Source organism: Papaver somniferum, chromosome 2 (genome assembly GCF_003573695.1).
Source record: "Papaver somniferum cultivar HN1 chromosome 2, ASM357369v1, whole genome shotgun sequence".
NCBI lineage: Eukaryota > Viridiplantae > Streptophyta > Magnoliopsida > Ranunculales > Papaveraceae > Papaver > Papaver somniferum.
In genome coordinates this window covers 82,389,635-82,409,504 of record NC_039359.1, presented here as the reverse complement: position 1 = coordinate 82,409,504, position 19,870 = coordinate 82,389,635, and positions in this window count along the sequence as shown.

Sequence of the window (19,870 nt, the reverse complement as noted above, 5' to 3'; positions counted from 1 at the left end):
ATGAAGATTGTTTAAGATAAGGAGAAAAAGGCAAAAGACCGAGAAGAAGAAGAAAAAATAAAAAAAAGAGACTAATATTTTCTTATTAACCTCTACTTTCTAATTACTGGCGGATGATTTACTTTCATCCCTTATTTCTTCTCGAATTTTTTTCTTGAGCCTATCAGGCATTTTAAAGTCCTAATTGGAACCACCTTCCGGTTTTGGGATCGGAAGGGGCATTCTACATTTATGCTTAAATAACTTATTATAAGTATCAAAAACCAAATTATCTGAACAAGTTCTCCATTTTTCTTTGTTTTTTTCAGTCAAATTACATTATCATATTCAATCGCCTTTCCTCCAATTTCTTAAATTGTGTATTAGAGATAGAACTTGTGATTCTGACGAACCTAAAATCCTCAAAAAAAGAACCTACTTACCTTTTCTCTCCATATAAAAACCAATCATTTAATAATATTTGGTGTTGGAATCTTGCAACAATAAACAACACGTGAGATGTATCAAAAATAATATGTAAAGAACTGAATCAAGAAAACTCTACCGAAACAACTTGACGAGGGAAGAATCACAGGTTCAACAAGTTTTCCTTAACACATTAGTTCACGGGTATACTCGAAATGAGCAATGCTAAACCCCTCACAGCGAAGATGTGTCCAGGATAAGACTGCCCGATATAACTTGAGTTAGTACAACGCAAGTTACCCACTCTTGAACTTAGCAACAGGGATTGGAAGTGAACACGCCGCGAAAAACAAAGCATGAAGATGATGAAAAGAACACTATAAAGTAGTCGCTTCTGGTATGTGTAGAAAACAGATTTTCGAGTTGTATTTATAAGAGAGGATACTTGCAAATCAAGTTAGGTTTAGGTTTTCTTCAAAAACACGTTTTGTTTCTTGTAAAAAAATTAAAACACGTAATGAATTTTCCCATAAATAAAACTCTTAAGAAAATATTTTTGGAATTAATTTTATAAAGAAAAACTCACAAAAATAAATCTGAGTGAACATAGGACTTGGTGCATGGTATACGTGCATATTCATTGGTTGGAACGTGTATTGTTCAAGAGGAAATGGAAGTAGATTGTTAGAATTTCAGCTTCATAATCAATATGTTTTACTCTTAAACATGATTACATAGAACTCATATACTGAAATCAAGTATTAACCCTAGTATCTACATGCTCTACAACATCTGAAATAGGTATGAAATAAATCATTACTTCCTATCATTAGTTAAAAATAATCTCTAATAATAGCACAATCAACACTTAGTTGTTTCTGGATTGATAAATATGAGTAAGAGCAGAACAGAAGCATGATACATAATTTTGTAAGTATAATAAGAAGAAAACATAAATCATCTAGTAATTTAGGATTCAATGACTTAGCTTAATGGAAATTTACAAAATTTTGGATATATACAAGAGGCTGGAAGAGGGCTTAGTCAATACTTGAGTAGTTGTATGTCATCCAACCTGTCCATTATTAGTTGGATGACACCTCACTAGGCGAGTCATGCTTAGTCAACATAACACCTAAGATATCCTTAAGCTAATCTTAATTCCTTGATTTAACTATAATCTTTCCTTAATCTGGCATATACTTGATCCAGCTTAGATTAGAACTAATCATATATTAACTTAAGCTAAGCCTGATTTGTTGCTAAACCAACATAAAGTCTAACATCTCCCTTTGATTAGCAACAAATTCTTTACTGAAAATAACAAGCTCAAGTTAAAAGCACACTAGCGTTCGACTATAAAGACCTACACACCATTTATTAGATGCATACGCCATTTAAATAATTAGAAAAGTAGACGTACAAAAATCTTAAGTGTAACTTTATACTTTCATCTGATCTTTACAACAAAGATCCTTAAACCTCATATATTAAGGATTCTAAATCGTCGCTCCCATTCTAACCTCGTCTGTCAATATATCCATAAGAGAATGGTTATATAATTGACATACTTCTCTACTATGCCCAATGTGGGACTAAAGAGATTCATTCATCCAAACAAAATGAGTGAGTATCCACCAAAACCTTAGGTCATAAGATCAAACCACACCTAGACCAAAAAAAATTTAGTTAACACTAAATTTTCGCCAACATTTGGATCATATTAACCTATAAATTGCATGAACAATGATATATGCTTAATCCAGTTACTGTTTCACGCTAGCGGTAATCATTCGTTGATTTACCTGTAACATCAACTAAACCACTTTTGGTCTTCCCTAAATTTATAGGATCTAGATTGCTTCTTTAGATAAAGAGTTGGGTTGGGAAGGATTTTCCTTTGATCCTTCCCATTGCACTTCCACGAATAGTGAAACGTTCACTTATTTTCCGCAAAAATATGAGAGTAGTTTAGACTAGGTTGGATCAAAGGTCTTCTCTTATATGAACAACAATAAGGAATGTGCATCGCATTATGATTAGTGATCTCCAACAATCTTTTCTATTGTTGATTATGTAAAGGAACTAATTTTTGATTGTAAGGGAAAAATATCAACACAATAAAGAAGTTGAATCCAACATTTCCCAAATCTCGAAAAAACATTAACTCTAAAATTCTTCAATCTTCTAATAAAATTAAGTTCTCAAATCCTTCTTTCATCAAATGATACTCAAACATATGACTTTAAAAAACCCAATTAAGAGACAAACAATAGATATAATCTTCTGAAATCCGTTAAACAAGTTGTCGGGACTAAAAATTCGGAATAAGGTGGCCGATATTGGTTAACTTTTTTATTTTTCTTAAACACAGAGTGTTAAAAACATAATAAATGTTAAAAAAAATGTAGTTTCCGAAAAAAGGATGATGAGTGATACATTGATAATTTCCATTTGGTTTAAATGCAAATTATCAAAGTATATATCGTTAGTTATTTTGGTTTGGAAGTTGATCATGATTATTTAAGGCTAATCCTTGATTATCTCAAGTTAAACCGGATTAGTGATTATTAATATTAAGGTATGATTGAAGTTTTTAATCATGTATTTAAGCTACTTTTTTGGTTAATTCTACGCAACATGTCAAGTACTAGGTATCCCTCAAACTTTTGATGGTAAGGATGGAGGAAAAATGTCAAGCATGATGATGACTTTCTTCTAACCTTTTGAAAATATTTTTTAAAAAAAATTCTCAGTTAAGCGAGATGAATAAAAGTAGCAGAAATCCAAATCACGAAGCCTTAAGTTCTATTCCGTTTTACCAAAATAAGTTTGTATCATATATTATCTTGAAGGTGTAGATGGTGCATATTTCCATGTGGTGTTGATGAAATATACAATATGGTAATACTTTTGTGTAATCTATTTTCTGGACAAAGGTAAAGATGTTATCATGTTATAGTATAAGGTATAATCTTAAGGAGATGTCATACTAACAGTATGAACTGTCTATTGCCAAATTCCTGCAAAATCCTCAAAATATATTCAATATGCTGCATGTTGGATTTATCAAAGATAAGTATATCATCAGCAAATAAAAGATGGGTAATGGGAGAACTTTTCTAGAGGCTTTGATTCCAGTAATAGTCTTGTTAGCTTTAGCAGCTAACAAACTTCTAGATGAGAATTCCATATCCACGATGAAGAAATAAGGGGATAAATGTCCCCTTGTCCAATTCCTCTAGAAGGGGTAAACTGTTCACATGGAGAGACATTAAGTAAAATACTTTTACTTGTTGTAGATATACAGTGGAATATGAGGTTACAAAACTCTTTACCAAAACCAAATATTTTAAAAACTTAAAAATTCTATTCAACTCTGTCAAAAGTTTTTGAAAAATCAAGTTTTAGAGCCATAGTGATATTAAAATCCTCCTTTTGTTGTATGGAATGATTCATGAGCAACAATGATATTGTCATGAATTGCTCTTACTAGCACAACGACAACTTGATACGGGGATATCAGCTTCTTAAGTAGTCTGACCCTATTAGCTTATATTTTAGACATAATTTTATACAAGTTCCTATAGGTCTAAAATCAGAGGGCATTATTAGGATTTTTACATTTAGGAATAAGACAAATATATATTTTGTTGAGACTTCTAAGCATTTGACCACATTCAAAAAATCTTTGCATAACATTAATGACATCTTTACCAACCAAGTGCTATTGAGTTTCATAAAACCATGCTTGAAAACCATCTGGTCTAGGTGAACTCCAAGCATACATGCTTTTAACAACATATTCAATTTCATGGCCAGTAGGAATACTATTCAAAAGAGAACTATCCATAATAGTAATCAAATTATGTATAATCCAAAAGCATTATCATGTTGGTTAACATCCTTACTGAATTCTTAAAGAAAATCCCATTGGATCTTTTTAGGATCAGTATAAGTTGAACCATAGATAAAAGATATTAAGACTTCATGCTTGTTAAGGTCAAGCTGAATTAAAGTATGAACAATGTTATCAGCAGCTCCAATAATCTCACACTTACTGTCATCCTTCCACATGAGAATTAAACCATCTGCATAACATATTTTATCAATGCAAGTAAATTTTGGTAATGCACAGAATGAGAAACTAAGTCCATCCTATTCTCATCAATTTTGATATCACAACAGAAAATGAAATCAACATTTTGGGTTTTCAAAAGATTTTGAGATTGTTGCTTGGTAAACTTATTAGATATACCTTGGACATTCCAGGGAATAATTTTCATATTTAAAAAATAATGCAAGCAGTAATACGTAAACATATATAGTCTTGAGAGTTTACCTTATTTTACTTAGTGCTGCTAGTTTGATTGTATTTTGTTGTGATCACCATGTCAGTTGCTCGCGTGTGTTCGAAATTGCCAGAGATAATATGGGTTTGAGTTGTGGATATGACTTGACAAGAGGTCTTCCTCTGCATTTTACCTAATATAATACCAACTTCAGGGTCTTTATTTGAGTCTTCATTAAATACAACAATATTCAATCATACCATCTTTTGGAGGGATAAAAGTAATAGCTTTGTTTTCATTGTTTTTCCTAATCTTAGGAATCTGAGATGCAATTATGTTTACAACAATCTTCTTCTTACTTCCAGATATTGCTTCACCAAAGAAATGTGACTTAGCATGGTCCTTCTCTAGAAAAATCAGTTGTTGCCTTACAAACTTCCTTTGAGTGATTCAAGATGTAACAATTTGGGGAGATTAGTGAGGTTGTTTTTCATAGAAGAACTTGATCGATCTTGTACAACCGACATTTATCATTTCCATAACTCCTTTCCTGAGTGGGTTAATTAGTTCAATATGAACACATATCTTAACTGTGTGACTTGTAATTAGAATTGTATCTTCAGGCTCAATTTCTATCACATGTCCCATGATTTTCCCCATTTTTGTATGCATACATATTCACATGCTCAGGAAGAATCTTTTTCAGTTGCATCCAGAAGCATTGTTTACTCAAATCCAAATCTTGATATATTATCTCAGAGTTGTAAACCACTACACCAAATTTGGTGATTAGCAACGGTAGGTGGCAGTTGCAAAGTGCGGTCGCAACAGTTTAGCTCTGTTGCGAAAGTCGATGTTGCAATTTTTCGCAACGGCTGTGCTGCCGTTGCAAATTTCTGTTCGCAACAGTTCTGAACTGTTGCAACGTAAAAGAATCGCAACAGTTGAAAGCAGTTGCGAAAGTAGATGGTCGCAACAGTTTAGCAGTTGCGAAATTGAATGTTCGCAACAGGTAAAACCTGTTGCAAATGTTTTGCAACATAAAAAAAACACTGGTTACCAGATCAAAATTATAATTCCCCACAACAAAATCAAGTTACCCTGTTCATTTTGGAAATCATATTAATCCAACTGAACTATCAAAAAAACTTAAATTGAGTGAACATTATTAACCGTCTTCGTTTTACAAATTCAACAAACTACTATCACTGAATTTCCAAATGTGAAAACAATTACATAATACCATAGCAACTATGAAGTCAGAATACCGAAGCACTCAACACTGAATTAGAATAAGATTGTAGATGGGAGCATCTTAGCTGCATCTATCGTGCACTTAACCGCATCACTAATCTTATGACCCAGTAGTGGCATGTAGTTGTGATGATGAGTATGACTTACCAGTGAATAAGTGATTGGTATCGTCACTCGTCGCTTCCTTCAATTTAGACTCAAACTCCATGGCTACAAGGCCACAAAAAATGATATATTAGTCAGGCAAATGCATACCCCATCATATTGAGATAACAAAAACAACAAAAATTATAGGGTGACTTCATTGCTTACCTAAATCAACATGGAGACATTGTTTCAAAACTTTACAAACAAAAACATGAGACTGACAAACAACTAAACTTCCTAGTTCAATTGAAGTGTCCTGTAGTATGGAGTATCATCGAAAAGGTTAGTATCTCTGGATCTTGCCAAACAACCCAATCTGCAAAAATGTAAACATGGCGATAATAAGAAAATGACATTCGACATACAGGAATAAGGAATAATACCTTACTAGTATAATGAACTATTATAGAAATAAGCAACTGGACAAAACATCTCAATGCACAAGTGACGTACTAAAGCAAGTTATAGTATAAAATCACACCTTGGTTGGAATTTGACCCTTTTCAACATATCCCACGTTACGGGATACCATTGTCGTGCTGCTCGTTGATGCTTTCTAGAGAGAGAGAGGAAAAGCACAAAGTAAATAAGACTTAAATAAGAATGTTTACCTTGACAAATGAAAGCATTATAGACATACATATTAAAGCCAAAAAGTATTATCATGATTGCCAATGTCTCTACGCCACCCTTGACTCCCTCATTATTACTTCCCGAAAAGAATCATGTCGCAAACCTGGATGGTTTTCCGCAAACTGCATCTCTATATTGTCATGGGAAAGCATGAAGGGACATGCCATGACTCCTATATTATTACTGCAACAAAGAAGATAAAAAATCAGCTTCATAATCAAGTTGGTAATGGACAACCAAGTGAGACGAACAAAAAAACCATATCCCATATATGTATAAACATTTGACATCGAGATGATACATAAATTGCTCAAATTCTTCAGTTTTACTCACATAAGCAAGTTTAGGGGGAGATCTACCGACTCGAATTTGGAAGCAAATTGTCTCACCGACGCCATGGAGCTAAGATATAGCTCCATAACATCAACTTTAGCCGAAGAGTTTTCCTTTGGTATTGTTTCCTTAACATCTTTACCTGCAGCTATATTCCACACTCCCATGACTACACGAACTCCAAGCATAGCAAGAACACGCACAGTCTCAGAACCAATACCACTTAAAGCACCTATACAAGTACAAATGCATCAAATCCTACATCAACCAATACCTATTTAAAATGATTTTCTTCAGGTATGAATCAATATAACTCATCCAAGATCTCCCTGAAACAACCCATATACTTATTTCTCTCACCCATTTAATCAAACACCATTACCAGAACTAACAAAATCTTTAATGTCTTTATGAAAAACAAAAAATGAACCCAGTAAAGAAAAACATGAAATAAGAAAACCCATACAAGGAATTCAGTACTAGTTACTAGTAACAATTGCAGTAAGTCCAGTTCCAACAATTCCATGAGTTATATCTTCAGTTGCGTTTGAGCATCTGACACCAGATGGACCTTTTCAAACAGAAAAAGCCTTAATACTTACTAAACCAGCTGAAATAATGAAATACAGACACTCCTCTCACCTAGCATCATTCCAAATTGATAATAAAAAAATTTAAACAGAGCCACCAGAGGCATGGTGGTATTCCAAATTCATAACAAATTGAAATAATAATATCATACAGCACCACCAAACTTTCATTTATACTTTATGGCCTATTCTCCCAAACATTATTTAGTGTACTCCAATCTTTGAATTTGACCTACATAGTATCAACCTAAAAAAATTTGAGGTCCTCATCAAGTATGAAATTCCAAGTGAAACCTATTGTTGATGGTGGTTTTTAGTTTAGGGTTAAAATCGTAAAACCTTATATCTGACATGACGTCACTATGACCACTAGCACATTTATTGAATCATTCAACATGCCTACGTAAAAATTACTGGGTACCTTTATTTTTTTTTTTAATATACGCTATATTCCACGACAGAGCCTTCAATACTGACTGGAAACATCTCCGCGCCAAGGCATGCCAACCATGCCAGCCACATCTCCGCGCCAAGGCATGCCAACTATGCCAGCCGCGCCACAGTGCCAATAGCATGCCATGCCAGCCACATCTCCGCGCCAAGGAGTGCCAACCATGCCAGCCGCACCACAGTGCCAATGGCATCCCATGCCAGCCACATCTCCACGCCAAGCCATGCCAACCATGTCAGCCGCGCCACAGTGACAATGGCATGCCATGCCATCCACATCTCTGCGCCAAGGCATGCCAACTATGCCAGCCGCGCCACAGTGACAATGGCATGCTATGCAAGCCACATCTCCGCGCCAAGGCATGCCAACCATGTCAGCCACATCTCCGCGCCAAGGAATGCCAGCTGCGCCATGATGAGTGCCAAATATTGTATATATTTATCCCTTTTTGTTGGCATTTTAACTCATCTTTTATGCATTAATTCTACATTTTATCCCATATTCTGTATTTTCATTGTTTTCAAGAATAAATATTTTTATTAATTAATTTTGCATTTTTAGGTAATAAATAAAGTTCGGATGAGTCGCGGAGCGAAAAGAGCAGAAAAGTAGTGAAAAGCCGGGAGAAATTACGCAAGGAAGCTGCGAAGAATGGTGCGCACAACCTCATTTTCTACACACAAAAGCGCCTCCGTTCTCAGCCATCAGATCATTTCTCAGAAGCATCCGACGGTCGCTCCTTCATAGATCATCAAAATCTGATGTCCCTACCGAGCACCACAGCGCTGAAATTCCAAGCCTTCAGATTAGATGGTAGTTGAATCCAACGGTCGCTCCTATGCCTGTGCATCAACTCCCGATGATTCCGCCTTACACTACAACACCTAACCTAATCTAGCACCGTTGACTTCGTTGTGTTCCACATCCAACGGTCGCTACAAACTGCTTCTCTCTTAGCCGTCCGATCTACCTACCATCTCCATATCCAGCGGCTCAGCTCGCCAAACATCGAACCAGATGCTCCCGCTTCACACCCTAGCACCGAATCCTATTATCCACCCAAACAACCCATCGCCCCAAAACTTCATCTCCTTCACCCGACAGTTGCAGAGCTCTGCAACTCCACCACCTCCCCTCTCTGCCGCTGTCACTTCCGTCACCACCACCAGTTCCATCACTGCCACTACTATCTCTTCGCCGACAACATCCCCAACACCCTAGCCTAGCTATTTTCTTCATCTCACAACCTCTGAAACCCTAGGTTTTGGGGTGAGTAAAATAGCTAGAAATTAGGGGACAATAGGAGAAGGAAAAGCATCAGAGAAACATCAAGAAGCATGGGTCGAGCAAATTTTGGAGTTTGGAAGCTAAATTTTGGGTAATAATTTAAACCCTAATTGTACTGTTGAGTGAGGACATTTGGGGAAAATGGGTGTAAACCCTAATTTGCTAATTTAGGTATAAATAGAACTGATGTATGAGATGTAAAACTTGTTCTTGGACTAGCCAAGTTTCCCCCTAATTGGGTTAGGTTTGATTTTAATTTCTGCTGCACTGTTAACCATTTGCATATTTTTTTTCACTGTGCTATGTATGATGTTGTAGTGTGTAACTGTTTGATGTTTGTCAGTTTAATGCTCTAATTCACCACTATGTAATTGTTTGATGTTGTGTAATTGTCTGTTGTGTTGTTAGTTTAATGCTCCTGTTCATTTGTAATTGTTCCTGTTAATGTGCAATGTCTTGTTAATGTCTTGTTAGTGCCATCCCTAGCTCACTGTTATGCTGCTTGTCATGTTCTAAATCACCCTGCTAGGGACTTGATGAATCTCTAATGTCTTGTTGTGTAGTATATTGTTCACACTGCTCTAGAAGGCTAAACAAGTTTAGGAAAAACTTGAACTTAGCTCATCATCACCTCACTTTCACAATGTATGCCAAGTATGCTTTGTAGTTAGGTTCATGAGCTGCTGATAAGCTGCAACTCAAGCTGAATTCATAATCCCTTGACTAGTTGTGCTGTAGAAAGACAATTAGTGCTTTGGAAATAATACCATAGTTGTGTTTAACTTTCTATAGGAGAATACACAGTAAAAATTAGAGTGAATTCAACCCCTAGTTCCCATCCATAAATCCATCTTCAACTGTTAGTCTTGTTTCCTTCCACTTGTTTGGTTTACCTGCATTTCTGTTTTGCATTTTCACTGCTTACTTGCTTTCCCTGCTGCATTTCTTCTATTGCTGCAACTGCTGCTGCAGCACTTGTGCTGCTGCACTGTTTTTCCCTCTTCTTGGCCTTGTGCTGTTTTGCCACTTCTTTGCCTGCTGCTCTGCCAAAGTGCTGCTGCTGCCCCTTCTTCTCCTGCAGCCAAGCCAATTCTTCTGTTGCTGCTGCCTTTCTGCAGCTGCTGCTGCCAAACTGCTGCAGCTCTTGCTCCTGCTGCTGCTGCTCCAAAGCCCATAGTCCACAGTTCCTGCAGCCCAAAGCTCACTTCAAAAGTTGAGCCCAATCCAATTCAGGCTTAACCAAAGGCCCAGGTTCTTGACTGAAACCAAAGCCCAGTTCATTAAGGCCCAAGTCAAATTCATTGTTAAGGTCCAGCCCACTACATAAGTGAACAACTGAGCACAAGACTCAGTTTACTGTAAGGCCAAAGCCTAGTAAACTGTTAAGCCCAATTCATAGTGAACTGTTGAGCCCAAAGCTCAAATCAGTTTACTGAAATCAAAGCCCAACAATTCCAAAAGGCTTCTAAGCCCAAAGCAAATCTAGGAACCCAATTAGCTAAAACACTTCCGAAACACACCCGATCTCTGTGGATCGACCCGTACTTGCACGAGCTACAACTGACGACCGTGCACTTGCGGTATTACTGTAGGCCCGTTTCCATCGCATCATTTCTATACACGTTTCCGGGCCCATCAAGTTTTTGGCGCCGCTGCCGGGGATTGGTGCTGTGTTTTGTCTGTGTGTTTTTCTTAGCTATTTTGTATTTCATTTCATAGCATTTGCATCTGCTTCATTTCATTTGCTGTTGGACCTGCTGATTCTGAACCTGTTTTTCCTCTGCTGGGACGCCACCAAGGAAAAGAACCAAAACCCAACTGGGTTTTTGCAACAATATCAGAGCAGCTGGGCTGTGCTAAAAAGGTAAGCCTAAACCCATTCAATTGAGAGAACCCAACCTGTGGGCTTCCAAATTTATTTAATTGTGGGCTTGTAATAATTAACCCAATTTTTTTTGGGCTTTTTATTTTTCTATTTTGGGTTTGTAATAATTTATTTTTGGGCTTGTTGTTTAATTTGTGGGCTTTTTGTATTTATTTGTGTGGGCTTGTTTAAATTCTTCCATTGGACTGTATTTGGACCTGGTTAAACCCAGCTGATTACCGATTGTGGACGCAGCCGCCCCATTTCATTAGAGGCGGGCACAGGGGGCGGGCTCCCATTTCAAAAAAAATTTTAATTTCTTAATTTTATTTTCTTTAAAAAAAAAAAAAAAAATAAAAAAATTTGCTCCTAAATTTCAAAAACCAAAACTTTTCTCCCATTCAAAAACCAAATTTTACTTGCTCCCATTTCAAAACCAAATTTATTTTCTTAATTTTATTTCTTAAAAAAAAAAAAAAAAAAAAAAAAAAAAAAAATTTTTACTTGCTCCCATCTTAAACCAAATTTTTTATTTTACTCCCATTTTAAACCAAATTTTCAAATATATCCCACCAAAACCAAATTTTCCCAAAATCCAAACCCTTTAAAAACCAAATTCTGAGCTTTGTAAACTCTTTACTTAGCCTTTGAGCCCAATCATGTATAGATCTTTTTCTACAGTTGGGGAATACAACAAATCCCTTAGAGAACTTGCGTGTGGACAAACTTCACGTTATGCACCTCCCATAGACCATGATGTCAATAGTCATAGGAATTATTATGGACATTTTCAAAGTCCCGAGCCTCAATACATGAACCCTAATGACTATTCACACATGCATCATTTGCCACAACGTGAAAATGAACATTTTGCTAGTGCCTCACTCACACAATCATCTCTTGTGGATCAATTAGAAGCTCGAATCGCAGCTTTAGAAATGCAATCACATGAGGAATCTGTCACATCTAATTTTCTTAGGCAACCTGAAATCTATGCATGTCCCGCATGTGGTAGTTTAGACCACCCTGTTGAGCATTGTCATATTTTGCATAATTTTAGGCAATCAGAGAAAATCCAAGTATGAAATGCCCATGAATTGTGAGAATGGTAGTCATTGGGACCATAATCAATCCTTTGAGGGTTGCGATCAATATTTTAGACCCTAATGACCATGCATACATGTACCATTCACCACAATTTGAACATGAAGAATTTTGTACTCCCATGAATTTAGACTCCACCACAGAAGCTTTAGACTTAGTGAGCAAAACTTCGATAGATCTACATCACGAATTCAGGCATATTTAGATCAGATTTTGCTTCACCTACAAAAGGAGGAAATTCATGAGGAAATGTATGTTGTCCCTAATGAAGTGTCTAGTCCCATTCATGTAAATGATGTTGAATATGAACCTAATTTAGAGGAACATGAATCGACTAACGACACCACCACTTAATGAGGACCAATATGCATGCTACCATGATGATGATTATGATGATTATGATGATGTTAGAAGAACATGAAAATATTGTGGAACCTGTTGGTTCAATAACATATGGCTTCTCGCCCTCGACCTTCATGAATGTTGTTTTTTCTATACTCATTAATTCATATGATTTTGATATTGACATGGGATTCGTACAATTATTCTGTGAAGATGAGCATGACATAGGAATAGTTGAATCTTCTGTAGACACTAATATGCATGAAAATATATTTGATGTGTCTGATTCTCTACCTAGGTCACATTGTGATATTTCTCCTGATTTGCCAATGCATGAGAATAAATTTGTTGATGATGTTGATGATTCTGAGTGTGAACTTGCCAATGATTGATGATTGTGAGCATGATGTGACATGTGTAGATGATTAGAGATTTTGATTTGATTATAATGATGTGCCTATTCGTCCTACATAAGTCACAATCTGATGGCCTTCCACCCAACCTAGATTTGGTTTGTACCTATTGTAAACCAATTTTCTGAGAGTCCCTAACTAGGTTTGGAACTGTGTGCTTCCCAAGTCCTCTTGGACTATTTTGCTTCTAAATATAATACATTTGAGGAACCACAGTTGGAATTAGCATGTTTGCCCGTCCCTAGCACAGTTCATTTGAGCTAGACCTTGCATGATGAACCCCCAAACTGCGATTTTGTTTTCAAAATTATATCTTCTGTAAAATCCAGGTTTGGGGGTAGCTCATTTTGTTTCACAGTTTCACTTGCGTTTCTTTCCTATTATTATTGTGAAGCTGTTGAAATGTCTACACTTTGTCTTTTGGGTTGATCCTCAACTCTTTAGATTGTTAGTGTATGGTGAATTTTTTTGTATATAATCCAGTAGATAAAATTTTAAAAACCCTTTTGTTCTTTTGTATATATTTTGCTAATCCAATATAATATGTTGGATTTTTGCGCCTTGAATAACGGAGTTTTTTCTGCTTTCGCCGAAATCGGGTATTCTCTCTCCTTTTACTCTACTCAGCATGTCCCTTTCCATATGTTGCATTTAATTTTTTATTTTGAAACATTGAGGACAATGTTTAGTTTAGGTTTGGGGGTATAGAGTAGATACCATGATAATATGCTATAATTGAAAACGAACTCCTTCTTCTTTTTGAAAAAATGAAAAATTCCAAAAAAAAAAAATTAAAAAAATTAAAAAATGAAAAATCATAAAAATGGAGCTCATTTACCTTGAAATGTTGACTCTTGTGCAAATATGTATTTTTATTAGGAGTCTTAGTCTAGATATTTAGGCACCCTGATTCTAGCACAATTCACATAGTGATAAGAAATTTGCACGCGCACGATCTACCAATACATGTATGGCCTCGATCTTCAAGGTGTTGGATAGGAAGTTACGATTGCCAATCACTTTAGAATACTGAACGAAACTTGACTAGCTTGTTCTTTGGTTGGTTGGGATAGAAGGTGGAGGTTACATTAAGAAAGACAACCATCGAATTTAACTGGGTGCATCAAAAAGGGCTACCTCTTGCAAAGTGTCATGTAATCTTTTGTTTCTTTTGTATGTATCAAAAGTGTTTCCTTGTTCAAAAAAAAAAAAAAAAAAAAAAAAAAAAAAAAAAAAAAACGATGTATATATTCAAAAAAAAAAAAAAAAAAAAAAAAAAAAAAATCAAAAAATACAAAAAAAATCAAGTATTTATCAATTCCATCATCTCTTGTTCCAAAAATAAAAGAGATAGTCAATGTAAATAAGAGTCATGTAAAGTTATTTTGTTGTTTCATTGTAATAAGCAAGGAGGGTGTATGCCATTGATGTACAACGCGAGAATTGTGAAATACCTCCAACTCATTCACAATTCTCGTAAAGTCCGGACAGCTAGCTAGATTTCGACCTCAGTTCTTAGCCTGAGAAACTATCTCTTGGTGATTAGTAGTCATACTTCAGATCTTTCTTTACACATGTGTAGATACACTTTACACTCTTATCACATGTCCTTATTTGTTATCAGTGCTAGGATTGTGCCTTCGATAGCTAGATTGACATCTCCATTTTGCTGTGAGCTTAACTGTTTTGCACATGTCACGTTTGATGGAACTGAGCTTATATTTTGTCCTTAGGTTTTGTAGGCACACCTCTGGTAAACCTTCACGAGACTTCAACTCGTCCACTAGGGACACTTAGTGGTTTAAAAGGCTTAGTGCATACGCTAAATGCATTCGAGAGACCAGCGACAGTGGTATAGTTAGGATTTCCTTAGTTTTGTTTTACTTGAGGACAAGTAAAATTCAGGTTTGGGGGTATTTGATGAGTGCCAAATATTGTATATATTTATCCCTTTTTGTTGGCATTTAACTCATCTTTTGCATTAATTCTACATTTTATCCCATATTCTGTATTTTCATTGTTTTCAAGAATAAATATTTTTATTAATTAATTTTGCATTTTTAGGTAATAAATAAAGTTCGGATGAGTCGCGGAGCGAAAAGAGCAAAAGTAGTGAAAAGCCGGGAGAAATTACGCAAGGAAGCCGCGAAGAATGGTGCGCACAACCTCATTTTCTACACACAAAAGCGCCTCCGTTCTCAGCCATCAGATCATTTCTCAGAAGCATCCGACGGTCGCTCCTTCATAGATCATCAAAATCTGATGTCCCTACCGAGCACCACAGCGCTGAAATTCCAAGCCTTCAGATTAGATGGTAGTTGAATCCAACGGTCGCTCCTATGCCTGTGCATCAACTCCCGATGATTCCGCCTTACACTACAACACCTAACCTAATCTAGCACCGTTGACTTCGTTGTGTTCCACATCCAACGGTCGCTACAAACTGCTTCTCTCTTAGCCGTCCGATCTACCTACCATCTCCATATCCATCCAGCGGCTCAGCTCGCCAAACATCGAACCAGATGCTCCCGCTTCACACCAGCACCGAATCCTATTATCCACCCAAACAACCCATCGCCCCAAAACTTCATCTCCTTCACCCGACAGTTGCAGAGCTCTGCAACTCCACCACCTCCCCTCTCTGCCGCTGTCACTTCCGTCACCACCACCAGTTCCATCACTGCCACTACTATCTCTTCGCCGACAACATCCCCAACACCCTAGCCTAGCTATTTTCTTCATCTCACAACCTCTGAAACCCTAGGTTTTGGGGTGAGTAAAATAGCTAGAAATTAGGGGACAATAGGAGAAGGAAAAGCATCAGAGAAACATCAAGAAGCATGGGTCGAGCAAATTTTGGAGTTTGGAAGCTAAATTTTGGGTAATAATTTAAACCCTAATTGTACTGTTGAGTGAGGACATTTGGGGAAAATGGGTGTAAACCCTAATTTGCTAATTTAGGTATAAATAGAACTGATGTATGAGATGTAAAACTTGTTCTTGGACTAGCCAAGTTTCCCCCTAATTGGGTTAGGTTTGATTTTAATTTCTGCTGCACTGTTAACCATTTGCATATTTTTTTTCACTGTGCTATGTATGATGTTGTAGTGTGTAACTGTTTGATGTTTGTCAGTTTAATGCTCTAATTCACCACTATGTAATTGTTTGATGTTGTGTAATTGTCTGTTGTGTTGTTAGTTTAATGCTCCTGTTCATTTGTAATTGTTCCTGTTAATGTGCAATGTCTTGTTAATGTCTTGTTAGTGCCATCCCTAGCTCACTGTTATGCTGCTTGTCATGTTCTAAATCACCCTGCTAGGGACTTGATGAATCTCTAATGTCTTGTTGTGTAGTATATTGTTCACACTGCTCTAGAAGGCTAAACAAGTTTAGGAAAAACTTGAACTTAGCTCATCATCACCTCACTTTCACAATGTATGCCAAGTATGCTTTGTAGTTAGGTTCATGAGCTGCTGATAAGCTGCAACTCAAGCTGAATTCATAATCCCTTGACTAGTTGTGTTGTAGAAAGACAATTAGTGCTTTGGAAATAATACCATAGTTGTGTTTAACTTCCTATAGGAGAATACACAGTAAAAGTTAGAGTGAATTCAACCCCTAGTTCCTATCCATAAATCCATCTTCAACTGTTAGTCTTGTTTCCTTCCACTTGTTTGGTTTACCTGCATTTCTGTTTTGCATTTTCACTGCTTACTTGCTTTCCCTGCTGCATTTCTTCTATTGCTGCAACTGCTGCTGCAGCACTTGTGCTGCTGCACTGTTTTTCCCTCTTCTTGGCCTTGTGCTGTTTTGCCACTTCTTTGCCTGCTGCTCTGCCAAAGTGCTGCTGCTGCCCCTTCTTCTCCTGCAGCCAAGCCAATTCTTCTGTTGCTGCTGCCTTTCTGCAGCTGCTGCTGCCAAACTGCTGCAGCTCTTGCTCCTGCTGCTGCTGCTCCAAAGCCCATAGTCCACAGTTCCTGCAGCCCAAAGCTCACTTCAAAAGTTGAGCCCAATCCAATTCAGGCTTAACCAAAGGCCCAGGTTCTTGACTGAAACCAAAGCCCAGTTCATTAAGGCCCAAGTCAAATTCATTGTTAAGGTCCAGCCCACTACATAAGTGAACAACTGAGCACAAGACTCAGTTTACTGTAAGGCCAAAGCCTAGTAAACTGTTAAGCCCAATTCATAGTGAACTGTTGAGCCCAAAGCTCAAATCAGTTTACTGAAATCAAAGCCCAACAATTCCAAAAGGCTTCTAAGCCCAAAGCAAATCTAGGAACCCAATTAGCTAAAACACTTCCGAAACACACCCGATCTCTGTGGATCGACCCGTACTTGCACGAGCTACAACTGACGACCGTGCACTTGCGGTATTACTGTAGGCCCGTTTCCATCGCATCATTTCTATACACGTTTCCGGGCCCATCACGCCACAGGGCCAATGGCATGCCATGCCAGCCACATCTCCACGCCAAGGCATGCCAACCATGCCAGTCGCGCCACAGTGCCAATGGAATGCCATGCCAGCCACATCTCCGCGCCAAGGCATGCCAACCATGATAGCCGCGCCACAGTGCCAATGGCATGCCATGCCATCCACATCTCCGCGCCAAGGCATGCCAGCCACACCACGGTGCCAATGGCATACCATGCCAGCCACATCTCCGCGCCAAGGCATGCCAACCATGCCAGCCGCACCACTGTGCCAAAGCCATGCGTCCCCACCACCATGCCTCTGGATGCCAAATGAAGGGTTGCAATAATCAACGGCTACCCTTCCATCTGAGATGCAGATCTCAGCCGTACAAGTTCGCCACCTAACGCATGGCAACTTCCGGCCCAAGGACAAACATCACGGTTTATGCCAAAACCCTAATTTTGGCCGCGTCTAAAACGTGCCAAAGCCATGCGGCCCTACCACCATGCCGTTGGCTGCCAAACGAAGGGTTGCAACAATCAACATCTACCCTTCCATCTGAGATGCAGATCTCAGCCGTCCAAGTTCGCCACCTAACGCATGTCAACTACCGTCCCAAGGCAAAACGTCACGGTTTATGCCAAGACCCTAATTTTGGCCGCGCCTAAAACGTGTCAAAGCCATGCGGCCCTACCACCATGCCGCTGGCTGCCAAACGAAGGGTTGCAACAATCAACGACTACCCTTCCATCTGAGATGCAGATCTCAGCCGTCCAAGTTCGCCACCTAACGCATGGAAACTTCCGGACCATGGCCAAACGTCACGGATAATGCCAAGACCCTAATTTTGGCCGCTCCTAAAACATGCCAAAGCCATGCGGCCCTACCACCATGCCGCTGGCTACCAAACGGAGAGTTGCAACAATCAACGGCTACCCTTCCATATGAGATGCAGATCTCAGCCGTACAAGTTCTCCACTTAACGCATGTCAACTTCCGGCCCAAGGCCTAACATCACGGTTTATGCCAAAACCCTAATTTTGGTCGCGCCTAAAACATACCAAAGCCATGCCGGCCCTACCACATGCCACTGGCTACCAAACGAAGAGTTGCAACAATCAACGGCCGCCCTTCCTCCTGAGATGCAAATCTCATCCGTACAAGCTTGCCATCAAACACATGTCCACTTTTGGCCCAATGCCAAGCATTGATTTTGGATGCACCTAAACTATGCCAAAACCCTAGTTTTGATCGCGCCCAATCAACGCCAAAATCCTAGCTCGGCCGCGCCTATACCATGATATTGGCTGCAAACGAAGGGTTTCAACAATCAACAGCCACCCTTCCTCCTGAGATATGAATCTCAGTCGTACAAACTTGCCACCAAACAATTTATGGCAATCCCTTGGCCACGACGCCAAAACCCTAATTTGGTCGTGCCAAGAGCATGCAAGCGCTGCAACCATGTTGCTGGTTGCCAAACGAATGGTTGCAACAATCAACGGCCACCCTTACTCCTGAGATACGAATATCAACCATACAAACTTGCCACCAAACGATTTATGGCAATCCCTTGGCCACGGCGCCAATTCTTGGCCACGACGCCAAAATCCTAATTTGGCCGTGCCAAGAGCATGCAAGCGCTGCAACCATGCCGCTGGTTGTCAAACGAAGGGTTGCAACAATCTAAGGCTTCCCTTCCTCCTGACATGCAGATCTCATCCGTAAAATCCTGCCACCAAACGACTCGTGGCAATGTCTTGGCTGCGATGCTAACTCTTGGCCACGGCACCAAATTGGCTAAAAATGCCAAATCCTTTGGCCACGTCACACGTAGTAACATGATACACGTTTTCCACGAAAATACTCGAGATATCAAAACATGTCATAAACTGGGGGATGCTCATTAGGGTATTGGTCTGGCGGTTTACAGTGTGCGGCGTACACTACGCCCGTTACAGGAAAGTGTCATAAGGGTGAGGCGGTTAGTAAATACAAGAAGTAATGGTGAAACATTTCCTTCATTATGGAAACATCAATTCCAGGCGTTACCCGTTACCATTTTCTTCCATTTACTCAACCGTTTCCACTTCTTACGAGGACATGATTAGTTTCGTTGCGACTTTTATAAATAGGTCTCACCTATTTCCACCAAATACAAGTTTTGGTCAGGAGAATACAACACTTAGAAATCACTTGTTAGCTTTCCACTTTCTGGTACAAGTCGTCAAACATCTACTCTTTCCGAATCAACTATTCTGGTCTCAACACTCTCTTCGCTTCCCTCCCTAGACCAAACCTTCTCCTTCACTTTGTCACCGAAGCAAGTCTGGAACGA